We start from the raw sequence: 26,189 nt of genomic DNA on the forward strand, positions 1-26,189 counted from the left end.
GGAGTCTCTGATCAAATCAGGTGCAATACAGATCCTACTGTGGCTCCAGACATGCAGAACTGCACACCCATCTATTTCTTTTTCAATTTTACAGTCTCTGCTTAAACACATGGTGATTGTCAGTCAAGAAATGCCTCCAGGTGGATTTTCCCAAAGGACTCAGCATGATGTCAATGGGAACAGTGCTTTAGAAAACATCAGCTTGAACCAATATTGGAAAGCACAATAATCACTAAAATTCAGTTATCTAGAACACTATTACATGCGCAGTGGGGGGAAAGGAAGAAAAGTGAAAAAGTGCATTTTTGAATCTGAGATTATTATTCTTTATTGCTAATTAATAAGTGTTTGGGCTGTATTTTTTCTCTAAAGGCCCACTAGATGTCAGCACATATCTAGGCTACCACAACTGGAGCAACAACCATCTGGTAGTAAAAAAAAAACAACCCTCTGCCCTGGAACAAAGTAATTTAGGCAGCACAGAGTCACTGGCTCCAAGTGTTTTGTTTGACTCCATAAAGATTTCAGGTACCCACACTGTAACAGAGACTTTTTTTGGCCATCAAAACAGGGGGATTTTATGCATTTACTTTCTGTTCTTGTTTTGCATAATACTTTCATTGCATCTCCATTTAGTCCATTGTCTTTCAGGAAGAGCTTCTCATATGAAAGTTTTCCAGATGCAGCTTTGTAGTGAGGATGGCTAAAGTTTTGCTTTTATTCAAGGTTTAATGGCCAAACTTATTTTAAACATGAATATGACAATTCTGTTTAAAGTGGCAAAAAATCTGAGTAAAACTTCAGATATATTATTCATAGCATAATATGACATGAAGGAAAACTCTCACCCCATGTGTATTACAAATGTGTTCAACTCACCTGTATTTCATGTAAGAAATAATGAAAAAAAAATCATTCTGTTATGCATTCAGGCTGCTTAAAATGCATAGACACAGCTCACTGCTTGCACTATTTTAAAGTTAGATCAAAACCCTGCTTGATCAATTTTGCCACACAGTAGCAAGGATTAGTATTCAACCATATATATGTTCATATGCTGTGTATTCATTACTTAATATTTGTCTAGATCCAATGTCAAAACAGAGAAGAATTTGGGTGATTTTGGCAGGTAATCAATTTTTCTTAACCATCCATATCTTCAGGCCAACAGTGTTTTGGAAAATATGACATATAAACTGGAAACAGTTGTTTGGGGGTTTTTTCTCTGATACGGTGCAGTGCATGGTCCTTAGCTATTCCAACAATTCAGAATTGCTAGCTGGAGTTAGGGGACATCATGCCACCACTGAATGAAGCCGTGGTGAGCTATAGGGCAAGCCCTGCAGCTGATCAGTTATCAAGAAAGGGATCTGTGCTCCTTGTTCACCCCACTTCATCAGACACTCAGCTGGGGCATGAGGGCTAAAACAACTAACTTACCTGCAGACACCCTCTGAGCTCTCACTAGGGGCAGGTACAGGGGAAGCCAGGGGGTTGGTGAGGGATCTGAAGTTGGCTGTGGTGAATCTGGAGCCATATACATAACATGAAGTCATGCCCTTGAGCCTCTAGCACTAAAGCTTTAATTTCTCTGCTGCCACTGTGGCAGTGGCACTGCACATAGGCATGGCACTGAATTACAGATTCCTGCAGACTCTGTGGGTCTGGGGAGCTGGAGAAAAAGCAGAGAGGCTTTTTGTTGGCTTGGAGAGACTCTAGACTGTCCTCAGATGTGACCTGGCATGAGAGGTGTAATCTCATAGCAGTTGCAGCCATTCTATTTGCACCTAGCATATTTTACTAAATCCCTCTCCCAGCATCTGCCCATGGTCTGCATTGTGTGTTTGCACCATGGCAGAACATCCAGCAGGTTTCCAGGCTAAAGTGGCCTGTGCTAGTCAGAGCACCAGTCCATGTGAGGAGGTGCCTCATCCTTGCAGTATTTCAAACCTGATAAATACAAGACAGGGAGAGATGCAGAGTAAGGGATAACTTGGGTTCGAGTGTGAGGTCAAGTCTGCCACCAAATTTTGCTCACAGAAAATACATCCTGCTGAACTAGAAACTTTACTGACCTTATTCACACTGTGCTTAAGGCAGGTTGCCTAGCAGCAGAGATCTTTGCAGAATTTAGCCACAAACAATGTCTTGCTGCCTCATCTGTTCATCAAATTTAGGATGCATTGGAATTTCCATGCCAAAGATGGAAGACAACCCCTCTGGATCTCACACAAGCAAAACAATGCAAATCTAGGTAGGCTGGCTTTATTGTTCCTGGAAAATGAGGACTATTTTAATTGTGCTTGACAACTTGTCTTTTTCTAATGTGAAATAAAGGAATTAATCTTGTTTTTCAAACAGATTGCTCTGAATTCTTAGTATCTGAGCAGGTTAAAAAATGCTGATAAGTGGGAAGGAGCTGAGGAGGAGTAGTACTTGGTTTAAAAGTAAATTTCATGGTGACCACTTGCTGATTTCCTATCACATGAACGCTTGAGAAGTCCGTGAGGAGCCTGGATGAATAAATGTGAGTGTTGGAGTTTATTAATACTATGTCTGCCTGGGATAAAATCAGTGATTTTTATAATTTTCCTCATTTGGAAACCTGATCCAAATGGCTTTTTTTTTCTTTAGCACAGCCCTGTGCCTCTCTGATCCAAAGTAGAGGCTGATTGTCAGCAGTGTTAATGAAGGAATGACAGTATCCCTTTAGCTGGCCATTGAGTGAGAAGAGGTTCAGCAAAGGAGAAGTGAACCTTGCAGTTTTCCAACATATTCAATATCCTCTATTACTATAGCATCAGCCAAGGATAAAAAGGCTCAACATTTAGCATTCTCTTTCTCAGATTTGGTCTTTCTCCATGGATGAGTTTTCCTTCTAAGAAAAGTTTTTGGTTTCTCAGATTTTAAAACCAGAAAGAAAAATAATGCTCAAGAATTTTAAGTCTGGTAAAAGACTGGAAGGTGATTTTCAGTGTTAGTGAAGTACTTCAAAACATGCTCATTTCTGTTTGGTTCTTGAAGATGGGCTATAGCATTGACTACTGGAAGCTTGCACATCTTTGCTGCAGTCTGTGCTGGGAATTAAAATTGGCAGGTAATTTGATTGAATAGCTCTCCAAACTGTTGCAATGTGATATAATATGCACATGAACATTGTTTCTTAATGTTGTGTTTTGTCTCTTAAGAGCATTCCTCAAAAGCAGCATCCTCAAATCCATTCACATCAGTCCCCATCACTTGAATCAGGCCTTCTCCTTGTGGAGGATCTGTACATTTTTACTTGTTAGCCCTTCCTTGGTACTCAAGTTTTGTGTTCAGCTTTGTCCCATTTTGTAAATAATTCTTGGTCAAAAATAAAGTCAAACCTGAGGTTTTTAGTCACTATGTTTTGCTCCTTAGAGCAGATATCTTCCTTCTCAAAAGAAAAAGATTGAGCAACTGATTTCACATCTCCAGTTCAGACATTAGGTATAATGCAAATTATAAGCTGTGTGGGGATCTGTTTTGTCCAGTACTTGATATCAGTTGTCCTGCTCTAGCTTTATTTTTGCTCCTGGAAGGATCCAAAAAAAGATGACTTTGTAGTACTTATCCATGATGGTGGATACTGGGATTCAGAGAAATAAGGTACATCTTTTTAACAAGGAGGATAATTAATCACTGGAAATAATTAATATAAAATAGTACTGGGTTTTTGAAAATTTCTAATGTAGAAAGTCAGAATTCAATGCTTTCTTTTGAAAGATTTGTTCCATTTCAATTGCACACAATCATTGGTCTTGATGCAGGAATTAGCAAATGAAAATCTTATGGCTTTTAATATTTTGCAGTTCATTAATTATTAATCCAAAATAATCAGTTTATTGCTAAGAAGAAATGACAGTGTCAGAATGGGTCCTTGCCTCTCAATGCCAAAACCTTACATGCCAAAAGGAGGTAACAGGATCAGAGATGTATTGATTAATTCAATAGTGTTCTTAAAAATGAGAACCTTTCTCTATGTAAATTATGTCTTCTTTCTATTTATAGCATTTCACTGATAGTGAAAAGTGGCTTATTTTCTCAAAGATTTCTTTTATCAGTTACTCATCATGGCCCCATCCTTTTGGACAGGACTTTTTGGGGATGCAGTGCTGCCCTGTGTAACTATAAACTCTGAATTTTGGTGTGTCATGGGCTTAGAGTGTTGTCATGTCCTGAAGCAGCAAAGGAACTCTGCAAGCTGAGTGACTAGTAAACCCCTAGTTATACATTCTGCAGGGGTGCTTGTCACTTTACATGATGAATCAGACAGAATGAAGCTGGCCATTAGAGTGCAGTTGATGTTAATTGAAGCCATGACTCATTCATTTGCATTTTTCCTTCCCACCAAGAATATTTAAGTGAGACCCTTTTCTCCTTATAAGGTCTTTAAATCTGTGTCTAGCTACAAATCTGAGAAGCTACTGATCCCTGTGGTTGAGCAGAAGATCTGGAATCATGGCCATGTACAGCACTTTCAAATCCAAAGCTGACCAGAATTTTTGGGCAGCCTGTCTTTCTGTAGCACACTTGTGGGCCACTGGTTCCTTTGCATCTCTTTGCCCAAGACCCACTCCTAAGTCAATTTACTCATGAACACACATTGCTGAAGTAAAAGGCAGCCAAAAACAGTTTTTCACATTTCTTTTTTTTATCCCTGCTGAAAATTAACTAAACAACAAATTGCAATGAGCATACCACTTGCCTTGTTATAGTAAATCATGCAGTAAGTGACAGTCCTGGGCTCATTTTCAATTCGAATTGTATTTGAATTGACCATGAAAGATAGAAAGAAAAACATTGCAGACAGCAGCAGAATTAGTTGTTGCGGGGGACTCCTGGATTCTTTGTATCAGGGTGGACGCGAGGAACAAGACTCAGACGCTCTGTAAATGCTAAAAGCTACAGTTGCAGTTTATTATAAGGGAGTCTGCAAGGAGCTGCTCGGCACAGCCACGTGCAGATTAAAGAGATAAAAAGGGGGAGAGAAAGAGAGAAGAAGGAGGGTAAAGAGAGGAAGAGAAGAGGAAAAGAAAAGAGAGCGACTTCCCGTTTGTAACACAATAAATCCACTTCCATCATGAATATTCTAATTCCTAAAAACCAATCTAATACAAAATACTAATTCTATAGCATTTACATACAGCCTATAGGAAATCTTACATTAGCATAGCATGTGACATTCTAAACTCTAAGATCTAATCTTTGGGTGCAGGTCAGTCTTTTGTGTCTTTTGGCCTTGCCCTCTGGCCAAAAGCATTGTTTAGTTAAGAGTGGATTGGCTTCGGTGAGCCATCCCATTGTATACCTGGTTATTCAGTAACTAGGGCTTGGTATCTCAAACGTGGCTTTCATTTCAATTTCATCCATGGTTTCTATATTCCCAGAATCTGAGCATTCATATTTGCAAGATTCCTCAGTTTCATCTTCTCCAACAAGTTGTGTTACCCAGCAGGCAGCATCCAAATAAAGATCCTGTCTTCACAAGGTAGGAATTGGCTAGAGTTCCCTAAATATGAAAGCCTTGCAAAAACAGAATGTCATTATAAAATGTGTCCCTTTTTTATAATCTAAGAATAAAAATCCTGTGGTGTTGTGTAGTAAGGATATAATTTTCATCCGAGTTCTGCAGCTTGCTTGAAGGTTCTTCACAAGATTTTTTCCACTTTTCTATTACATCCTAATGGACTATAAAAACTGGGGATTAATTAGGCCCATTAAATGCTAAAAGATTAACACTTTTGTAATTTTTCTAACAATTTAGAAGTGAATTATATAGTTGCACTGCAATCATTCCAGTTAATTTTACTTTTCATGTCATTTTTCTCCCAGCATTAATTTTGTCCCTGTTGCAGCATCCAGCTTAGGACATATCTCACTGCAGTCCATTATCTGACCAGTGGAGCCTGCAGAAACAGGGAATCTTACTTAATTGGAAAAATGCACTGATGCAGAAAAGGTACGTGTAACTTCTTGCACCAGCTATACCTTTTAAAAATGCATCATTACAAAAATGACAGACTGCCATCCATTCTTTGATTGGAAAGATTTTTGGGAGCTGCTGGAGTCAGAAAGTAGAAAGACTGAAGCCAAAAATTCCTTTCATGCTATATTATGGAATAGATGTATAAAGAATGATAGTGCTGGGAAGCACCAGGTGAGAATTTTCAGAAGCTCTTCAAAGTAATCAGTGAAATCTGATATAAGAGTCCCACTTCATTCTCCACTTACTAGTGTTCTCCAGGTAGATTGTATTCCAATGTGCTTCGCAGACTTAAATAATATTGCTACCTGGATAAATAAAAGTAGAAGGAGTAGTCAGTCACAGCAAATTATAGACTTGGGAACAGCTGTTTTTCAGCTGAGATTTAAAATGAAATGGCAAAATTACAGTGCACTATTCTACTCCACAGCAGCCAGAGGATTTCAGCAAACCACACCTGAAAGCTATCAAATAATAAGCAAAATTAATCAGACAAGAAGAGTGTCTGGAAGAGTTCAATGACCTGAGCACTCCTGACACAACCTCTACTGAAAATGAACCTCGCTGACACCAGATCAAATGTAACGTGACATTAATTTTCTTTTTTCTGACCTGCTTGGCTGAACGTGCTGGAGCAGTTAATTCTTTATACTCACATCAGAAGGACCCAGTGGAACAGTCCAGTGGTAGCCAAGCCTTTCAGTGGCCTGTCCAGCAGTGCAGTGTTTGAGCTTGGGCAGCTTATTCCTGGAGTAGGGTCCAAGTTTGAGTCCTTGGTGATTGGCAATTGTGATCTCTGTTCCTTGATCCTGATAACAGAGCAGATTTCCAAGTCACCTACTGCAAAATCAGCATTCTTGTGGAGGTGAAAGGAGCAAACCTCAACCTGAAGAATACAGTAGAAATATCTCAGTTTACACCCATTGAGAAGTATGATAAAGCAGCTGTAGCTGATCAGCTTCTGTATTCTTAGCTCAGACACAAATCATAATCAGAGACAGTTTTAACATTTTGAATAGTATGGGGAGAAAAAGATGGAGATACATGCCATAATATATCATCTGAAAAGGTCTTGTAGGCATAGTCATCAACTGTTTAAAGATTTCACCATTCATATATCTTTTTTAACAATCTGTTTCTTTCAGAACCTGTACACTTTAGATTTGACACGCTTCAGGCAGAGAGGTGATACCCCTACAATGCCATATCCCAAGACTCAAGAAACACAAATAATGCTATAAAAGTTGCACGCATTCTACCACTGGCTCATTTTTTTACTGCAGAAATGTTGATTTAGTTAGAACCTTAACTGTCTTTTCCCTGTAGTACCCTCAGCATCCCAGTAACAAAAAGCCATCTGCTTTTTCCAGCCTCCATTTAACACCCGAGCAGGAGGAGTCATGCTGTGCCCAGCATTATTTGCACTCGTGAGGAAGAAATGGGGATATGTTCAATGCATTTTTTAGGGTCTGCCTTAACAGCTTTGGAAATCAGTGGCAAGGTTCACCCTGATGTTAGGAGCTTGTATATATATATATTGCTAGTCTAAAACACCATATTTTAGGTGCTCCCCATAGATTGTTTCTTCTACCACAATAAAACCCACAAGATGCATTCCACAGAAATCTGGAGGGGTAAACATCTCACTCCAGGTATGCTCTGTGCTCATTTTAGAGCCTGATAAATGTTGAACGATGCAAATTAATCTGCAGTTATTTTGTGGGAATACTTATTGTGGTAATACTAAAGACTCTTATGGGTGAAGGATAGAAATGTTACATTTGATGAGAATTTTACAAGAACACCTATCTTTGTTAAATGTAGTGAGTTGGTGTTGTTAATGACATTCTGGGAATCAGAATTTGTGGGGAAAAAAGAAGATCTTCTGTATCTGTACTCTCTGCATCTATAAATGTTCACTTGTAAGAAACACATTCAACATTTGAGATGCTGTGCTTTGTCATTCCTGCAGTAGAGCTTTACTTACTTAGGCCTAATTAATTTTTGGTTTAATCTTTCTGTGCTTGAAGATACATGGACTAATTTTGCTCATCATCCCACCCACTTATGTCACTTATGTCAGGTTTAAATATGAAAAAGAAATCAGTGTTGTACAAAAGGGATACAGCATAATGACAAAACATTCTGTACAGCAGAGTATTTATTTTTTTAATATATATTAGGGCTAAAAGAATGACTGTTTTGCAGAAACGTGATTAAAATTATTACAAGATAAATGCTCTGCTCAGGAAAATGATAGAATGCAACTGGAATCAAAAGGATAATTTCAAGGGGATAAAAATCATAGCAATGCTAAATGGAAATGCTTGATGAATTTACAAGGAGATTAATTAGCCATGACACTGCTGACATTGCTGCTCATTGCCCAGTATCTCAGTCTAATATCAGAAAGGTATGAGGAAATGGAAAATGTTTGTAATCCATACATTGTGAGGATCCAGTGGGTCTACCACAGGAGAAAGGAAGAAATGGTGTATTGTAGGTAAGTGTTCCACAGAACTGGTAGCTGAAAACAAGTTTTTAATCACCATCTGCCAGCAAGCACAATGTTGAAATACACATGGTGGTAAACATTTTGGAATCCATAAGTCTTTCTGGGCTGCCTTCCTAAAAGATAAAGAAAACAATTTTGGTGTGTGTTTAGCTGGGGAACATTTGGTCACCCACAAAGTCATCTGCTTGAAAATGTCTTTGCCATTTTTAAATGCCTATGAGAAGCGAATGTAGCATGGCAATGTTTAGAGGAAGAGAGGTAAAGGTGGAGGGCCAAACTTTGACAACATTTGTAAGTAAGACATGTATAAAGCCTAAATTCTCTCTGACATTGCCCTGCACTTCCAAATTCTTTGAGATGGGTGATGAAATGTAGGTGAGATTGGCTTTTTCCAACTGTGAAGCTTGCAAGAGAGTGACTGTGAGGAGAACAAGACCCCTTTTTTTGTCAATGTTGGTGGTAACAGTGGGAGGATGTATCTTCAGAGAGCTGTGATACTGTAGGTAATGGAGCTGAACACAGTGCTCATTGAAGCTTATCCAAAAGGCCTGTTTGTCAAAAACAGCCTGTATGTAAATATTAAATGCATATTGAATGCATGGTTGTGAAAAATATGTATTTTTAGCAATAGAAAGCAAAACAGAAAATTGTGTTGCCAAGACATAAAATGTGTACTATATACTTCTGGAATTGATTATTGTTTTCTGAAACTACTGCAGGAATTGTTTGTTCCCATGACTGAAAAGAGAGCACTTTTTAGAATGTTTACAGTGGGAGATAAAAGTACTAGTCTCAGCTTTTGCATGAAATTAAAACAATTTTAGTTCCAGTAGTTCTTAGCCTCCCCATCAACACTGAATTGGCTTTAGACAGCTTTTCCCTCTTTTAAAATTGATAGCTTAAAAAGATAAAAGTGTTCTGCAGGAGTTCAGGAAACAGACACCTACGTTTATTTTTACTTCTGTGAAAACTGAGTCAGATGAGTATGATGTCTGATTTTCTAAGGACTCAACTCAGTAAGATGGATGTCAGCATATGAAGGAAACAAAACCAAAAATATTCTATGACACCAATAAGCTGAGTTTCTGGGTTTGCAGTAGAATATCTGAGTTGCTTTAACCTACTATTTTATTCTCCTCTGTATATTCCCCTCAGCAAGAAGATGGCATCCTGTGGTATATACAGAAAGAAGTAAACCAAAGATCTACTGTGAATCGTTAAAAAGTTCCCAGCTCTGATTCCACAATTACCAGGTATGGGTAAATCTGTGGCCCTTTGAAGGCTGAGTATGGAATGTGCAGCCTGGATATATGGCTGCTGAGGTAATGCAGACATTAATTGGTGAATGTGTTGCCAATGCAAGCTTGAGTTTTCATAAAAAAAAAAATCCAGGCTCGGGGAGTGGGGGGGAACACTCAGGAAATCAAAATGACAGTGTGTAAAAAACCCCACATCAACAAGAAAAGCTGCTGTAGCAGAGCTAGCAGCCAACATGATTCCAGCTCCTGCTGCCACTCGCTGGTGTCAAACAGCTGAATACCAATGGGCTCCAGTGGGAGGGATGGCCTTCTCCTTGCAAATATTTCTTCAGCTCTTAAGTTGCCCCGCAGCAATAATGCTTGTCTTTTTATAGAACACTGCCTGATTCATTGGCAACCTTTAGCTATTTTATTGATTTAGCATTTCTTCAGAGATGCAGTGAAATATATGACCTGTGGACAATGTGATTTTTTTGAAAGCCGATGCTGATGTCAGGGGTATGTTGGCTGGTTCAAGCTCTACTGCCTCTGGAGTTCATTAGAAGTTGTTTTAAATATGCTTTCTACTCTGTTTATGAACTATATTTCTTTTTCCACACTTGGTAAGGGTGCTGTTTTACACTGCCTTTGGAGAGCATTTCAAATTTTCTTGGCTGAATTGAGTTATTTCACGGTGAAGTAAGCGGAATGTAAGAGAAATATGCCATGGTTGGGACACTGTGGCTTGGTATATCAAAAACAATAAAAAATGAGGGAGAGGCTGGGAGGACTTCTGGAATCCATTTTATTTATTTGTTAGAAGTAATGAAGCAAAATGTTTATTGTTTGTGTCCTCTGAATGTTAATCTGCTCAGCAGTTGAAATCACAGTGAGAGGCAATAGCAGGCTCTGATGGAATTGTGTGTAGCTCTTCTGAACACAAGGCTAGTTGGCAGGTTACTGAACCAGAAGCTAATGAGCAGGCAGGGCTCAGGATCTGCAGTGTGGTGGAGGTGGGCTCACCATACAAGGATTTTAGGAAATGAGGCACAGGCCTGAGCAGCTAAGTTTATGTTGACACACGGGTGGGTTAACTCTGAAAACTGCTGAGCCTGCGACAGCCACCACTCACCATTTGATGCCAATGTCTAAATGTAGCTCTAACTTCGGGTTTCTATTTCTGAAAACTGACCTAAGTCTTTGGGAGTTTATAATTATGCTGCTAAGGACAAAATATAGCACAACAGACATAATGGTATTCACTGTCCTTTGGCAGATACTTTGCAATACCAACATGTCAGGCTGAGCATCCTCCAGCTCCTGTACATCTGTGTGTATCAAAAGATGAATTCGACTGAAGGAGCTCCTACTTTCTCCCTCCCCTTCCTTACTCTTGCTTTATCTCTCCTGGGATCCCCACATATTATGATTGCAGCTGCTCAGCTGCTATAGCTGCACAGTTCCCATTCTTCTTTTCCACTGTAGAGATGGAGCAAAAAGACCCTTGATAAGCTTAAAGTTGCTTCTAGTCCACTGAAAGCTTGAGCCAAGGAGCTCAGAAACACCACTCCACAGCACCAAGCATAGCTCAGTGACAGCACTGAATAAGCAGGAGAGAAGCCTGGCGTTGATGCACCTGGATTTGGTGGCAGAGGCAGTAGCTGTTGTTGCTACACATGATTAGCAAGATGTGAAAATAGCCTCATCTAGAGACAGAGGGATTTCCAAACCTGGTGGGTCAGGTTCATGCTAGAGCCAACAACAGTGTAATACAGAGTGAGAGCAGCTGGCCTTTCCAAATTCTGTCATGAGCTGTGAATCACGACATGCCTCTTCTCATGTAAACAGACCTACTGTAACAGCCCATCTCTGTGAAACTTTAAATAGCCAGGGCTGAAATAACTCCTGTGTCACTCCAGGTTTGTGCTGATGCATAAAATTACACTGGGATGGAAATACCATGGGGAACCAGACTGGAGCACAAATGGTTGTGACTTTTTCATGTTTGCCTAAAGCCAGGCTGGAGTACAAGTGGCGTGTTCTTCACCCAGCCTCCTGCAGTGGCCAGCATTTATGGCTGGTGAGAACTGCTGCATTGAATAGTTGGTGTTGAAGGGTGGATTAGAGTTCCCAAAAGAAGTTCTGATGAAACCAAAACTACGATCCCTTCCCATTCCTCCCACCAGAACAGGACACAAAACTCAGGATTTTGTGATTGTGGGTGGCAGCAGGTGTTACAGACTCTCAGGAGTGGCTCAGAATTTGTCTGAGGACCTCTGGTGACACAGGCATCCTCTTTCTCTTCCTAAAAAATAGTGTCTTAGAATTGATTCTGATGTTTTAATCTTTAAAGCAGGAAGCAGTGAGAGCAATAAAATATAATCAACAGAGCACTTGTTTTATCAAGTAAATGGATAATTGTGACATTTGACATTCTTATGAGGCTCTGTCTCTTGAACATTTGTCTAATTATCTCCCTCCTTTAAAGATTCTGCTCAGACTCCTGTTTAGCAGTTCACTGCATAATCAGATGCAGCTTTTCTGAAATATATTATTGTTGTTTTTGTTATTGTTATATAGTGCATTCTCTTGGAAATGTCAAGTATGTTGTCAAATATTGTACCAATTTCAGTTTTCTTTGTGTCAGAGCCCTGGACTTTATTAAGAAAACACATACTGTGAGTAGGTCATTCCAGTAACTAGCTCCATCCTAAAGAGCAATGGCATCACTCAGTTGAGAGAATCTCTGTATAATTAAAGGGACCCTCTCCAGATCCCTTTCAACTCTGTTTTGTGTGTTCCTTGGATCCCCCATTTAGAGCAAAGGTGTGTCTTTTCATTCCAGGAGCATGCTTTTGGCAGTGCATGTGTCACCTAGCTATAGCTGTCAGAAGTGAGGCTTTCATTATGCTCCCTTCTAAGTTAATGGAGGAAAAAACATCTCCATGAGGGAACTCATCCCCAGCATCTGCAATAACTAATCTTAGGATGAGTGGAATTTCCCTCTGCTTCTCCCAGCTGATAGAGGAACTGTAGAAAATGGCCTAGACCAGACATTCAAAACCTATACAGCAAAAGTTAGGTGAAAATTACCTGACAAGTCTGTGCAGGTTTCAAAAGTGACAGAACAAATGCATGGACTGAAAAATAAAAATACAGCAATAGTTTAGGGAGCTGTGTAGTGCTAAGGGTTTCCATGCACTGTTGGATGGTTTGTCTGTATGCTAATTGTTGATTTTGTCTTCCTTAAACATCTGGTTCTGACCTCAGAGAGAGGATTCCAGCAGGAAGGACCTCTGGACACACCTGCCATCTGCTGCTTCTACATTCCTGAGCTCTGCCTACATGGAACATTTCTTAGTGATCCCTGAGGTGTAGTTACAAGGGATAGATGTTGTGTGTTTAGAGAAACAGTACAAGGACTCTGTATGATCTGAGCTCCCTTCCTGCTTCCAGTAGTCCACAGACCATGTGCCAGCCCTCTGCATGGAGCTGGCATTGAGTCCACAAAGTGAGCTGGTTTCCTGAATAGATGAGAAGGCAGGTGGCAAGCCAAAAAAAGCTAGTTTAAAAGCTTATGAATGGAGAATGAAAGGCACAGGTGTGTAAAGGAATACTCATATGATAGCTCTAGACAGACATTAATGAGTGTGTACCCTAACTATCATACCAAGGTTATGAGCCCCTGCTTATGTGCAGGACAGATCTAGTTTGTCTGGCTCAAACACTGGCAGTTCAAACTCTCCCTTAATTACACGATTTATGCCTTTGCCTTTATCCAAAGGAATGAAAGAGTAATTAATTCTCTCAAGTTCCATTGGTTTTGTTCTCATTACCATAAAGGTAAAGGTGCCAGTTAGAGTTGGTCAGACATTTTTATAATTAAAGCTTTAAAATTTAATAACGAAGGGAATGTTTTACACTTTGGCACTTCTGGTTGCTCCATCAAATATTTTGTGTGATCTTCATAAGAGTATGAATACAGTGGGGTGCTGAAATACTTCAAATAATTTGTCCTCGGGGTCTCCTCCTCTTGATCTCTGCTTTTTATTTTAAAAAATTGTTGTCCTGTGGTGGAATGGTTTATGAAGTTTCAGCAGTGTCACAGTAGTGCAGAGATTAGTCCCAAGTCCTCCTCAGGATAAGGAGTCACAGGTGTATGTTATGTGTGGCTGGCACTCCTCTGAATCTGCCAGCACGTCTGTCATTTGTCCCAGGGCCAGTGGAGAGTAGGGATGGCTCATTTAGCATATTGATGGCAAGGCACCTGGAGCTTTTCACTCATTCAGAACATGATTTTCCTTCTTGTACAGCTCACCAGTCTATCACAGAGACTTCATGTTGAGGTTTCACTCACAGCTTCCAATTTATTCAGATTTATCTCTAAAAACACCAGGAAACATTTTGGCCCCGTCTGGTTTTGGTGGGAAGAATCACAAAGGTATTTCAAGTGAAGTTATGAACATCTCTCTGCTTCATAATCACTCTGATTCTTCCAGATAGACATGACTGTTTATATGAAGAGAATAAATAAATATGTGTTTGTTTTGAGAAACGTGTTTGTTTTGACAATACAACTTTGTAGAATAGATTTAATTTCATTGCAACATTATCAACATTGATAGCAAATATCTTTAAGGAAGAACAGAAGGGTAATGTATTTCTTCATTTCTTCTTATCATCTTTGTATTGTTTTTCCTTCATTTGATCCTGCTGCTGCAGTCTGAGAAACTTTATGCAAAGCACAGAGACAACTTAGGCTCTCATCAGATTACTCATTGCCTTGCAAAACTGGATTTTAATGGGTATTTGATGTCATGTTGGAAAAATATTCTTTTGGGCTGCTCCATGACAAAATTATTTTGATATTCAAATCCATGAAAAAAAGTGCTTGCTTGATTGGATCAAAAACTGGATCTTCTTTTAGAGGATCTATGAATCTTTTAAGAATGCCCCACTGAAAGCATTGATTATGTTTAAATGTCCAGCAAGATTAGCATAACTTTTTTAACCAAATGAGGAATCTCTCTTTGACTGCCCTTTTTTTGAAACAGCACCAGTAACACATGATACTTTTGGTGAGTGTGTTTCTGTCCTGTTGCACCTAAGCAGTGAAATGTAACAGAAAGGAAAATCCTCAGGAGCAAATACTGAAAAATCCACATGTCTTTTATGGCTGTGCCTTCCAAGGAGTGAAGTGGCACAGCATGAACACACTTACCAGGAAGTATCATATGCACTAAGGGCCCTTCTGCAAGAGTGTAGGAATTCACAACACCTCTCTGTTTCACTAAAAGCCTTCATGAAAACAATTTTTTTTTGCTTACCTGTGGCATTTCTGCAGTTTTTCAGAGGAATATTCATATTTATCCTAAACCCTTGGGAGGAAATTCAGCTCCATTCATGAGCCAGGAAAATGTATATACGACCATTATCTCTCACTTATAGCCTTGTTTTGAAGGCTTAAGTGCAATTTTCTACACAGAGATGAATTTCATTCTCCAGTAGTTCTAAGGATGCTGTTAAAATTTGCCATATGTCACACTAAAAGGACAGCTCATCTCACAGTCCCTGTCCTTAACCTTTTTTTACACATACACAACCTATAAAATATCTTTACCCAAAGCAGAATTGCATCCTGCCTGCTTTCTATCTTCCTTCAATAATAAATAGATCTTATTTGGTTGGTCAGAACAATATTTGAATTTGAGATTAATGCAGCAAATTCTGCTGGCTGCAACAACAACAACAACAAAGCCTAAAAAGAAGAGATGGAAATGTTGACAAGAATAGTTCTAATATTTTCCAAACATGAGTATTTTCAGGATTAGAATCACAGAATCAGAGAATCATTAACATTGGGAAAAATCTCCAAGAGAATCAAGCCACACCATTAATCAGGGATTTCATTCAGAAGAGAACTTACAACAATAAAGAAAGGGAAGGAATCATCCCATTCTCCATTAATAGCCCAAAATCCAGTGGTTCTTGCTTGGCCTTTGTATGAGGAAGTGTTAAATCCAGGCTCAACCCAAATTACAGCAGTGGTTCTCACATCTTGGAACAGCCCTTGTTATCCATCTCTAGGATGGTGTGTATTGACTCTTCCTGGCACAATATTTTTAATGTGCATAATACAGAAGCATTTATTGCAGCAGATGAGGCAGGCCAGATAGTTTCCTTTGCAAAAAGGCCTGAAGCCATCCAGAGTGATTCCTCTCTGGTCAAGCAAATATTTGGATATGGTCTATTATCTAAAGATAATATTCAAAATGAAGACAAATAGGTTAGTGTTAAAATACTTTTCCATTTCTTGGCTTGGTGTCTGAACCACAAAAATTGGATTTTCTTTCAGTTTTATTAATAACTGGGAAAAGCTTCAAAAGAATATACTTCTAGTAATGTACATGTTAATTATTATGTGCACTAGTAAATGTTAGAGCAGGAAGCTTTAAGCAGGTCAAACAGTGAAGACTATATTATGCAAACACCTTTGTTGCTGTTGCAAACTCCCACCAAAGGTAAAACTGATGTAAAATCTTATAGATGTTTTATTAACAAGATATAGCTGAATCACCTTAATGAATTGCAGGGGTAACTTTGGCCTGTAAAAATTTTCTGTGAATCCTTTCCCAGTTTCCAGGTACCTAAATGCTGGAAACAAACCAGTAAGTAGGCCTGTTAAAATGTTTAAGCTGACTATGTATGAGCAGACCTCAGCTCAAGAGTCAGTGAAAATTGTGTTACTAAAACAACAGGCTGGAGGGATGACCATTAATATGTAAATAACTGGTCATTCTTTGCTGAGCTGCAGCCCCTTTTCTGGCTTGTCAAGGTTAAGATTTAATTCAGTGGCCAAGAAATGGAACTGGTGATGATAATTACTGAAAAACAGCATTGCTGTTTCCTTTGTAACAATCCTGATATGCAGTAATGCTTTTCCAGTTCCCAAGAAGTATTCCTTTTCATACAGAACTTATTTTTGGTACAGAATCAATATTTTTCATCTTGTGGCTATGGAAGTCTGCTGAAGTAGGACAAGTTACATGGCTTTTGCATTTTTTTTGTTGCTAGAGGAATGTATCCTGGAAGATCCTTGGAAGTGTGTTCCTTAATACAGGCTAAATTTCCCTCTACCTCTGGCATTTACAACACCATATCCAGCCAATGTATTATGTTTAAAATTAAACTCCTTCTATAGTTTTGGTAGCATGACCCAGTTATTTTATAAGATTTCCCTACATACAAGGTACCCTCTTATTAGCAGATATATCAACTATCTTACACCAGCTTCTCTTTCCCTGCCTGTCACCCTCAGGAAACAAAACTAAGGGCTTCTGCTTGAGTTGCTGCCTCTTCCATTGAGTTGCTAAGCACATTTTACATGTAGGCTGTCATTTTTTCCTTTGCTTGCTTTTTCCCTCCTCTCTTTCCCCCCCGCTTTGTCTCCAAGTCCATTTCTAATATATTTGTGGAGTTGCCCTTCAGCTTCATTAAAGCATTGATTTTTTTTTTTTTTTTTGTTAATTTATCTAATTCCCAGTCAAATGAGGACATGGTACTTGTAAATCATTTAGTTCCTCATTAATCTCTTCCAGTGCTGGTTCCATTTTTCAGCTGTCTTCCAATTTACTATCTCTAGCGAAAAATATCCACTGTTCCCATCACTTGTCACAAGTAATGTCACGGTTGCTGTGGATCCATTGGCCTGAATAATCAACATGATTTTTTTTATTAGAAATCAAAATATTTGCTGCTGCTGTAGAAAGCCGAATCTTTAATCCCATGCAAGGAAGTTCACTAAATGAAATGCAATAAACAGAAGATCTAAAGCTTGCCCTGTTACTTTGTGCCAAATCTTATTCATTAGTTTTTCTTTAACAATAGCTACAGAATTTTAAGATGCAGCTGAGACCAGCAGAAACACTGAGAACTGCATCCTTATGCCTTGATACCTCACTGGCAGAAATCCCATTGAGATGAGAGGAACAAGGACTTCAGCCTTCACTTGAGAGTAGCAAGTATGAGCTTAGTCAGAACCCACAGATAAAGAATTCTCTGCTCCTATCCTTGCCTCTAAAAACTGATATCACATCAGGCTTACAAGCTGCTTATAGGTAGATTGGCAGGACAGGCAGGGTGCCTGCTCATACAGCAAACTGGCAGGAAAATAATTTTCTTCTGAAATGGAACAGTGCTTTTAAGGGCAGTAGGTGATACTCCCCCTTCCTGGTCAGCACCAAACGCTGCCCTAGCAGAGTAAGAAAGAGAATTAGACTGAATTCCCTGCTGAAAGGAAGGGCTGTGGTTGCCCATAACTATTACATCAGTTTTATTGTTGAGGCAAAATAGGCCTCCCCTTTAATGCTCCCTGGCCAAATCTGTCCTTCAGCTGTATGAGGCTTAACTCATGTCCCCCAGCACTGCTCTGGACTCTATGACAACTTTGCAAAGTGGCTTTCCCCACGTTTCAGATATTTGCATTGTATTTTGGTGTGAGCAAATACATACTTTGTGATCTTTAAGACAAACACTGTTGTTATCTTATTTTGAAGAGAGGCAGGTTTTACCAGTAGATTCTTGATGTCACTCATCCTGACTTTTTCCATAGTCTTTGTGCAAGTCACTGAAAACAACTTCAATGCCATGGTTATTTTAGTTGCCATCCAGTGACTCATCTTCCTCTGTCTGTAATGGGATTTAAGGAGCATTTAATGTTCTCTGTCATGCATGGGGTAATTGCTTGGACAATAGAATGATAAGCATCTTCAATTTACTATAGATAGAGGTGATAGAGACTGATGGGAAGAAATAAAATACGTGGGCATTTTGTATCAGAGACATCAAAAAAACCCCACTGCCTTTTCAAGAACAGAAGTTCTGCACAGAGAAAATCAGGCCACAATGTTTCTTCATGTGGCAAAAGGAGGAAATTGGAGTAGCTTTGTTTGTAAAGAATGTACTGGTTAAATTGCAGCCCCTTGCTGATCTGTCTAATCCTTTTAATGAGGCTAGGTAAGCAAAAAGAAGCAGTAATGATGCTGATGACTCAGAGATTTCTCCTTGTGGAAGAAAACAAGCAAAAGATGATTGTCTAAACAGAACAGCACAGTGGCTTTCCAGGTGTCCTTTGCACCTGTAAAATGATTGCTGGGTGGCAAACTAACCAAGCTCAGTGGCTCCAGTGTCCCTGGGCACAAGTGCTAGAATATAAATTTGTACATTGTGAGAGTGTGAGATTTGCTGTGTTTCAGCCACCCTTCAGCTTGCAGGATGCATTTTTTCTTAAGCCTAGATTTGTGTTGGTTCTTTATGTTTGAAGAACGAGACAGCACCAAAACGAGTTCAGAGGCAATAACCAGCACACAGAGACACTGGGGCACTTTGTTCTGCTCTGATGAGTGGAATTTAACCCACCTTTTTCACTGTAACTGAGTGAACTTATCTGAGGATAAGGGATGGTACTTCTTTTACGCTCCCTCATTTGTTTTTTTATTTTTTTTTTTAATAATGAAAGATTTAAGGGGTATGCTTTGTATTCAATGATTCCCCCATGTGAAATTCTGGGACATCACCTCTTCACCAATGTTGACTGTTTATTGTACCTTTTCTTTGCCAAATTTGCACTCACTCCTGTTGGTCTGGGACTGCAAACTCCATGGAGAGAATCCTGACCACTAGGTGACAGGGTTAAGTTACTTTCCTTCATTCAAAGAGCTTTTAATTTCTCATGTAAATTGAAGCTAACTCTGTTAGGATACTACTGGGAACCAAGAATGCAGCCTTTCTCAGGCTGTTCAAGGAGAAGAAATTATAGCAATGATTAAACACCTGCTGGAGATGTGATGTTTTGCAGAAAGCATGTTTTCAAAGAGGTGTTGCCTTCTTGGACCAATGAGTTTTTCTATCCTGTTTTGCATGAACTACCCTATATGAGTGTAGTGTTTCTTTAAACAAAGCTCTCTTTCTTCTCCATTACACAAAGAACTATGTTGCATTATCCTTTTCGCCACTCTCCTGTAGCCAAAATGCAACATAATTCAGCCAGAGAGATTGTAAGGACTTCTGCTCCATAAAATCAGGCAAGCACTTGTGTTAAGAGGAGCTCTTTGAGGGGCCATTTGAATCCCATCGGGCAGAAGGTGGCTGTAAATGCATGTTTTCATTTCTGAATTTACCACTGGATTGTGGTGGAAGAGGGGGAGCGGTGGCTTCTCTGCTAGCTGTGCTTCCAAAGGCAGGGATAACACTCCTCCTTCAGACATGCTGATAGTCTACCAGCTGGATCACGCCTCAGATGGAGCAACAACTGGTGGAACCTGGCAGAGCCTGGCACCAGGCTGCCAAGGGATGTTAAATATCAGTGTGCATGGCCAGAAGTGTTCCAGAGACTCAGGGAACACTCGCATTTACGCTCCAGTCCCTTGAGGGAGTTCAGGGTTTATATGCCAAGAGGGGAAGGAGACAGCCAGCAGTTTTACTTATCCAAGCTTCAGGGTAGGGAGGTAAATACAGAGAGAAGTGAAATGTATATGCCCTAGCCCTTCTGTGCATCTGGTACTGAGTATCTATTTCACTTGAACAACATGGCCTTCTGCCATTGCAACCTCGTGCCAAGAAAACCACAGGAATATGTGTTTGGTGCCAGCTGCAGAAGTTACACACAAAAAAAAAAAAAAAAAAAACCAAAAAAACTAGCTAGAAGAAAGTTTAGCAAGTTTAGGAAATTTAGATGATTTCTGCAGGGGATTATTTTTTTCTCACCTGCAACGCTTAATTAGTAGGATTCCAGATTGTAACCGTGCAGTGCTTGAAAACATGTTGGATTGCATTGAGGCAGGTGTTGTTTTTTTTTTATGGGATGCAAGTTTTGATGATATAGTGAAGTTGTTGAAGCAACCAGCAGCACTTCCTTAGACAGCTCCAGCTCATGCACAGTGCTTTGGATATTGGAGCCCATTTTGTTGCAGGCCAGAAAGTTCCACAATTGACTTCCTTTTTCTTCACACAGTTCTTACATCAGTTTTATTTTTGAATTTGTCACTATATAAGTCTACATGACCTTTACCATAATCTTGAATAGTTGTAGCAGGGTTAGTACAGTGCATGCTCAGATGTACAAGGTAGGTGGGAATGTCAGAGGCAGCACTGAACATCCCTGTGCTTTGCCTGGGGAGCTGTTATCCTGCTATGCACAAGAAGACAGAACAGACCACAGTGCATTTCACAGAGCAGAAGGCTAACTGAGCACTGCCTAGTATTTTTCACTTTCTATCCATACACTGTAAAGCAAAAATGTTGGTATACATATTTCTAGCAACTGTGAGTTTTTACACATTGGTAAATACCATAATTCTCTTCTGCTTGTCAAGATGTGCTACTTTTGAATGTGGGGCTTCAAAGGAGGCCATTTAGAAACATGATTTTCCAATTTGGATTGGCACTTATGTACCCCCCTAAAAGCAAGTCACTGAGACTGCAATTTTGAAATCCTGCTTAAAAAAACCAGTATCTCTGTCTTGACATGTCTGTGCACTTACTGCTGGAAAACAGTTAAATCACGGGAATATTTATAGCACCAGTGGGAGAATAAAGTTGGTCCCTTAACTGTGACAGAGCCCATTTCAGCCCTGTCAGCTGTCTCTGTTCTTAGCTGAACATCAGAAAGCAAGTTCCATTCGATGGTGGCTTCATGCTGCTCTCTGCTGTGAGCTGAAGCTTCAGTCAGTGTTAGTGTGAGTCTCTTGTTGGACCCTTCTGTCTGTACTGGCTACAGCTTTCTGCTTCTCATCCCTGGTCTCTTGAATCTAACATCCACTTGTCCTCTGGGTTGTGTAATGCTTCATGGAAGTTTCCCAGTCCTTCTGTGTGTAGGAGACTTTAAGCATATGCTAATTTAATTGTAAATTATTGACAAGATGTACACGGAAAGATCTGTTTGTATGCTTTTGATACTGGAGAAATCTGATCAGATATTTTCCATCAAGGAAGCCTCTTGTCCTGGTTTCCCCTCTTTATATGCTTCATTGAGACTATCTCCTGCTTGGCAAGTGGTCTGAGAAACTGAGAGCTAGCCCTCACAAAATCCATACCTGCACATACATGAGGGGTACAGTCAGGTTTAGGCAGCTCAGGCAGACTCATTATGTTCATGTTTGCACTTTCAGCTCTTCAGTGGCAACCATAAATTCCTTTCCTGCTGTTTAGAGTAGGGAGGCTCAGTGGATGTGTTGTGAGACATGCTCAAAAGAGCCCAAAGAACGGTTTTCAGGCTAGTTGGATATGATTAATTAAAACCACAAGTGAATTTCCTCAGCTAAACCTAGCAGCAATCCTTCTTTGACCTTTCAGTTACTGTGGGTTGTTCTTAGGATTATTTTTAGGATGTTGTTAGGATGATTGTCACTACAATTAAGGGCCCCAAGCTTTTTTCCTCCTAAAAGGATAACATGTTCTTTTTATTTCAGATTAAGGAAATCACAGACCTGTCCAATCTTGCACTTGCTCAAAGGCTCCTGCCTGCTCCTGCCATAGCACTGTATCCCATTTTTCTCACCTGACTGTTCTTTGCCTTAGAAACCCACTAGAAACACCCTGTCCTTTCTTTTGCTTTGTGGAGGCTGATGATGGAGGATGTGCATGACCAGTGTGCCCTGTGATGCCCCTGTTGGCACCTGATGAGAGGATTGGCAGAGGCAAGGCCAAGTACTGCATGGAGCACAGATACACCCTCTCATGAGACCCAGTATATATATATATATATATATATATATAGCCTTTTGCCAGGGTCTTCCCCTAATCTCCTTTGTACAGATCCCTGCTAATTATCTCTGTTGCAGAGAATATAGTTTACATTTTTACATTTTCATCCAGCAAATTGATCTTGTACAGACTTCTCTGGCATATGAAGGTTCAAAAACCATTTCTTTTTCAGGTCCAGAGACTGTAGCACTGAGGCCCTGAGTTCCTCCAGTTAGCTGCTGGAAATTAAATCCTGCTCTTTGATTCATGGCCATGTCTCTTTCCTATTATACCTGAGCACTGCTACCCTAAACACTGAATTCTGGAAATTTGATTCTGAGCTTCACAGTCTTGGCCTCTCCATCTGTGTGCATAATGTCCTTATATGTTCTGAACTGGTGTCTCTGTTTAGGGGTTGCTGTCTAATATTTCTGGGACTTGGAATTTGCTCTTTTAGATTCTTGGCAGAGGGACCTGAAGCTGTCCCTCTGCTTTATTATTTTGGCCTTTAGCCTTTGTAAGGGTATGTTCTTCTTTCCTGAGACCTGCCTTTAGCTCAGCAACCTGTGAGAAATCTGTGGTTTTCTCATCTTTTGTCCTCTAGTTTTGCAGGGACTCTGACCTAGCTGTGATCTGCACAGGTCACTGTTATTGCAGGGAATGGGATCTCTGAGAAATTTTGGTCTTGATGTTCTTTTTTTCCATTTCCTTTCCCAAGTATTCAGCATCTTCCTTTTCCTCTTGGCCTCAATTTAATATCTCATGCAACTTCACACTTTGCCCACTTTGCATTTTATCTACTTGATGATGTTGGAACAATTCAAAATGTCTTGAAGGTCCTTGATTCAGTTGTAAGATTATGAAAATATCCATATGGAGAACATTTCCTGAAGAGGAATCAAAACAAGATAGTGAAATGCTGTCTTATTATTGTTTTTAAAACCAGTATGTATTTGCATCTATTGCACTTAGGCATAGATTGCTGGAGCTTAAATTGAACTTGTCACAGTAAACATTGTGGAAAAATATCATGTGGGGTCATAAATGATTCCAAAATACAAAAATTGTTTTTATTTTTCTTCCTTCTGGGAAAAAAAAAAAAAGAAAAAAAGCAAACAAGTGATTTGGTGGCTAAACTTTGATGATCTGAATTCTTCCAGTGAAAGTTTTAGAGATTTTCTGAGCAGTGTCTAATGACTTCTATTGTTGGAAAAATGTTCTAGTTTTATCACACCTAAATATATACCTATTCTATTTGAGAGAACTTTTTTTTAAAATAGCCCCTCTTGGCCACATGTCGATGATTAAAATTGCTTCAGTCTCACTGAGGAGACTCAGTGAGCTGAGATTGAGATCAGAGCCCTTTGGTAGATAAGCACACCTGTAAGTGTACTGCAAGCCTAAGATGCATCTGAGGTCAGCTTCTCTCCCTGACTGTCATTGGATTCAACATGAGCAAATGCAGAGGGCTTTCTAGGCAACAATTAGTTCAGTAATTTGGCCTTGAGATGGGCCTCTGCTGCACAGTGTGAATATTGTGTAGGGGCAGTGTTTCTAAAGCTGGACAAATCTGGGGCCAGGTAGGGTAGCTTAGCTCATTTTCACATGGCTGAATTCTCTTCCCAGCTTTGAATGTGATGACTGAGCTGAAGTGGCTTTGTAGGAACGTGCCAATACTGTTCCACCCCAAAATGGAGCCCAGGTAGATGTGGGAGAGTGGGAGTCTGGATAGGTGAATGCTAACACCTAAATGGCATTGAGGATCACAGTCCAGAGCTCAGGGCAGCACACAGCCCTGCTTATTTCATGGAATCACAGAATCATGAAATGGCTTGGGTTGGAAAGGGCCTTCATGATCACCTTGTTCCAACCCTTGCCATTGGCAGGGACACTGCCCACTAGACCAGATTGCTCAATGCCCCATCCAGCCTGGCCTTGAACATTTCCAGGGGTGAGGCATCCACAACTTCTCTGGGCAATGTGTCCAGTACCAGGCCACCTTCAAAAGTAAAGAATTTCTTCTGTATATATATTACAGTATTTAGTTATCATGATTGAACTACTTGAGTGTTTTATGTTCTACTGCAACACATTGTAATGATGATCACTGTGGTGGTAGTGCCATAATGAGGCCAATTAGCTACAAGGCTGACCAACAAGGAAAAGATCCTTTGCTATTAATGCCTATCAATTTCCAGCAATAGTAAGGAAACTTTGTGAAAATGTGAGTACTCAGTCCACTCACAAAGTCTTTGAAATGGTTACATATTCCCTGGCTGTGTGTGTGTAAGTGGAGTAAGACTGGAAAACATTTGTTCCTTCAAGAGAGAAAAAACTATGACCACATGGTCCTTTTGCCTTAGAAGTGTTGCCCCACTTTGAATTCCAAGTAGCTTCTTTTTGGACCAAAATAATTTATTCCCATGGAAACTCTGCATTTGCACATCACTGCTCTGAGCCAAGTCCTTTCAAGCTTTTGTCCCAAAGTACTCTGTCCTGTACAATTCTGATCATGTAGTCATAATCCTGTGCTTTGGTTCCCTTTCCCTTTCATCCCTAGAAATGCTTGGGTTTCATCTCAGTTATAAGGTGACCTAGCAAATACATCTCCTGTCACCTCATTCATTTGTTTAATGGTCAGTGCAGCCCAGCAACAAATGTCAGACCTTTCACTCTTTGACTTTCACTTGCAGAGGGAAGAAGCAAAGTTCAATGTGTGGCATGTCAGGGATGGACAGAGAAGCATAGGCCTAATTAGAATTCTGTTGGTGATTTTCATCCAGTTCATTTTTTTTAAATCTTGACAGGACAGTACTGTTTTCAGAGGTCTGTGATCTGCAAGTCATAAGTGTCAAAATGTATCAGTGTTCTCCTCCTCTGTGTTGTGACTGTTAATTTATTTTTCTGCTTTTAGAAGAATAATGGTCATCTTCTCAGTTGGGTTGAAATCCAAAGTCATCCTGGAATCCCAGGTAATTTTTTTTTTCTGGAAAACTCCAGTTAAAAGGATTTCTGATAAAGAATGAAATAGATAATATATTTGAAATACATAGGGTTTTTATTTTATTTTTTAATTAAAAAAATATATTTTATCATTTGGAGGTTAAGTTTTATTTATCCAGGAAGAGGTATTAGAAAAGAGATTATTATGGCATCATGTAGTGTGTGATTGTCTCTGGCCCCTGCAACTTGATCTTGGCAGAGGGATTTATCTGAGTACTGTACAGAGACACTTGAGGTCATGGGAGATGTTTGTGTATTAAGTAATGAAACTCAACACTTGGACCTCTGGGGTATGACTGGTTTGCACTCAAACATGCAGATGATGCAGAGATGCTCACCCAGTGTTCTGCAGACCCCTCCACCAAGCCACTGTGCCAAAGATCTCCTGGCTATGACTGGTGGCAAAAGGGATCACTGGAGTGAGGCTTGGGCTAAAAAGGGTTGGTAGTCAACAGTCTGCCATATGTCACACTGAAGGCTTTTGTAACACAATTATTGCCAGCTGAGTTGCTCACAGGAATGGCTGGTGTTGTCAGAAGCATGGGGATAATCCTGCATGGAGGTTTGGCTGGACTTGTTCAGTAATAAGTAGCAATAATTCCTTCTGACAATGAGGAGGCTCCTGACAGGCTTGTTCAGAGACATGACTTGGTTTATTCAGCCTGTCCCCAGCAGAGAAGGGGAC

The sequence above is a fragment of the Oenanthe melanoleuca genome, chromosome 2, assembly GCF_029582105.1.
Source record: "Oenanthe melanoleuca isolate GR-GAL-2019-014 chromosome 2, OMel1.0, whole genome shotgun sequence".
NCBI lineage: Eukaryota > Metazoa > Chordata > Aves > Passeriformes > Muscicapidae > Oenanthe > Oenanthe melanoleuca.